Below are 3745 nucleotides of genomic sequence, written 5' to 3' on the forward strand. Positions count from 1 at the left end.
CTTAAATCTATTTTAAAAAGCTTTCCAAAAAAGCTATCTAAGTATTTAAACTAAATTATAATGTGAATCAAATTTATGTACTAATTCAGTAGCTTGATTGAAACAGTCTAAAAATCAAGGATACCTTTAAATCGGTTATCTCTATCCAGTTTTATCTGGCATTCCAAATTTCAGACTTTCAGTTCATATTCTAAAAAATAAAAATACTAATACAACTTGAGGAAAGCATAGATAGTTGCTCTATTTCAACTTTCAGTTGGTAAACAAGCCTGATGCAGAGCAGACAGACTAGTTTCTGTTGAAAACGCTTCAGTTTGCTAGATTCCTGCCAGTGATGTTTAGGAAAAAATGTAGTTGTGCTTCTTTTTTGTTTTGTTTAATTTTGTTAAAACCCATATTATCTTTGGTTATTGAAGCTAAAATTAACATGCCATGATTCTTTACTGTGTTGGCATGTTGCATATCTTCTTGAGCTGTACTGTTCAGTCCATTCTCCTAACAAAACTTAACAACTTTTGACTACTTTTTAGATAAATAAAAGCTTTAAATCGAAGAGTTAAGACATTGTCCCTGACCTGAAAGTAGGAATTAACACGTGGTGGACTTAGGCTCAGTTATAGACTCTACAGCCTTGCATATTGGATGGCTCAGGCACTTAGTGTTTCTAACCCCCTTATCTCTCACTTTCAACCACACTAGGATTCCTTTGTCATTACATGTGTGTACTTCTTGGAATACGGACTTACTTTGTTGGAACCTAGCATAGTAATCATATTGAGATATTCTTTTGAATAGGCCTTCACTCTGAATCATTCTCTTGGCAAAAGTGCTCGCTAATAAACAGAAAAAGAAGCTACCCTAGAGGTGAGAGGTGAAGCCAGCTGTACTTCCTGGGTAGAATGGGGACTTGGAGAACTTTTCTGTAGAGCTAGAGGATTGTAAATGCACCAGTCAGCAGTCCATAAAAATGGACCAATCAGCACTCTGTAAAAAGGACCAATCAGCAGGACATGGGCGGGGCCAAATAAGGGAATAAAAGCCGGCCACCAGCGCCAGCACCAAACCTGTGGGTCGCGTTCCATCATGTGGAAGATTTGTTATTTCGCTCTTCATAATAAATCTTGCTGCTGCTCACTGTGCGGGTCTGTGCCACCTTTTTTTTTTTTTTTTTTTTTTGTGTGTGAGAGGTAGTATCTCTCTGTCGCCCAGGCTGGAGTGCAGTGGCACGATCTGGACTCACTGCAAGCTCTGCCTCCCAGGTTCACACCATTCTCCTGCCTCAGCCTCCCGAGTAGCTGGGACTACAGGCACCCGCCACCACTTCCGGCTAATTTTTTTTCTATTTTTTAGTAGAGACGGGGTTTCACCCTGTTAGCCAGGATGGTCTGATCCTGACCTCGTGATCCGCCCATCTTGGCCTTCCAAAGTGGTGGGATTACAGGCGTCAGCCATCGTGCGCGGCCTGGGTCCGCGTCATCTTTAAAAGCTGTAACACTCACCGCCAGGGTCTGTGGCCTCATTTCTGAAGTCAGCAAGACCATGAACCCACCGGGAGGAACAACTCTGGATGCACCACCTTTAAGAGCTGTAACACTCACCGCGAGGTCTGCGGCTTCATTCTTGAAGTCAAGCAGACCAAGAACCCACCAGAAGGAATAAATTCCAAACACAGAGGGACTTCCATTTGGTGGTTTAAAATTACAGCTGTATCTGTCAGATTGGGACATCCTAGGAGCCAGAAAGGAAGATATTATCAAAACAGACATTGAATTAGACAAACTATATTTACAAGACAGATTGTCTAGTATTCAGAGCTCTTGTCCTATGTATTTTCTCTTAATTCTATCAATTATTTTTATTCATAAATATGATATTCCATGTATTCAGGTTATGATATTTGATATATAGCAATTTAGAACTGTAATTTCTAATTCCAACACATGGAAAGATTACTCTTATTCACCTCTTTGGAATGTAAATGTGGATATCTGAATTTTTTTGGTCCACTAATATAAACAGCAGTGATGGTCATTCCTTCAGGTCAGAAGTTCTGAGAGTGTATGATTCGCCATGTTCTTTTCCAACTATGCATTGACAGTAGAAGCAATTTTTGAGAAGATTCCTAGTTCGACCTGGCTCATGTAGTTATTATAATCGTCCATGCTGTCTGTTTAACTTATGGGATGTAAAACATAAGTGAGAAATTTTTAAAAGTTATTATTTAATGTCACTGAGGTTTTAAAATAGATAATCTAGCTGCTGCTTCTAGTCTGCTTTTACTAGGTTAATACAGCTACAATTTTTTTCCCAATATTTGTTTATTCTAATGTTTTAGATGTCTCTTCAGTACAGACCATAAAGTTAGGGCTAAAAAAAAAAAAAAAAAAACCCAGTCTGACAACTTTTGTATACAACTTGATACTAATATTTAATGTCATTATAGATATAGTAAAAGATATACTATTAGAATATGCTTTTTCTGAAAAAACTATTCTGTTTTTGGTTCTTTACTCTTTTGACTTTAGATTAAACTACACACACACCCACACACACACCCCTCAGTCAATAGTCTCCTCTAATATTTAAGTATACAATCATTCTTTTTAATTTATTTTGTGTTTGTTGTATTTGTAAAAATGCATCATCAAATGATCAAATGGTATGTTATTTACAATTATTTACAATTTTATCCTACTCAGAGTAACAGAAAGACATTAAAATACAAGCAATGTTTTCTCTACATTTATATTCTATTACGTACTACACATAAACCACACACACACAGACACACACAGCCATAAGACATTCTTCCACTTATTTTGAGTTCATGTTGATTATGTACATTTTTATTCCTTTTTGTCCTAACTTTTTTGTCTCTTTTGATTCCTATCTGGAATCATTTTTGTTCTGCCTTAGGAACTCTGTCTATAATTTCTTTTAGTATGAGTACTCTCTTGTCATTTTTCAAGTATAGGGATGTGTGTGGGGTGTGTGTATGTGTATGTGTGTGTATGAAAATGACTTTAATTTTACTTCCTTCTGAATAATTTTTTTTCTAGTGTTAGCAATAATTTCCCTTCAGGAAATTAATAATCCCTCCTAGTATTCCTGACATCCAATTTGTTAAGAAGTCATTTGTCAGTCAGTTTCTTTGATGATAATTTGTACTTTTCTCTGATTGCTTTTAAAAATTTCCTTTCTCTCTGATTTAACTATGATATGTTTGTGTTTATATTACTTTAATTTTTCTCCTTGGAATTATTTTGATTTCTTCAATCTGCGTGTTGCTGTCTATTTTGAATACTATCTCATCCAATATTGCCTCTGCTCCATTTTCCCTTTCTGTGGCTCTGGGACTCCAGTTATACCAAAATTTGGCCTTATCATGTTCTCTATGTCACTCATATTCTCTTCATTCTCTTTTACGATTTTGGAATATTTTGCCCCATCTTATAGAGTTATTTGGGCCATAGTTTCTGCATTATTCTCTTTTTTTGCTACAAGAATTTATTAAAGTCATCTTTTTTAGTTTTATTATTTTTTATATAATTTTATTGTATTATATCCAAGTTACTTTTGTAGTTTCTAATTACCTGACAAATTATTTGGTCAGCTTTAATTTCTAGTTGTACCTTCTGCATCCAATAATGCCAATATATCCAGGCATGTAATCTATTTCTGTTTATATTCTATCTAATGACTTTCATTCATTGTTTCTTTTTTTTTTTTTTTTTTTTTTTTTTTT

Source organism: Rhinopithecus bieti, unplaced genomic scaffold (assembly GCF_001698545.2).
Source record: "Rhinopithecus bieti isolate Rb0 unplaced genomic scaffold, ASM169854v2 scaffold_6782, whole genome shotgun sequence".
Lineage (NCBI taxonomy): Eukaryota > Metazoa > Chordata > Mammalia > Primates > Cercopithecidae > Rhinopithecus > Rhinopithecus bieti.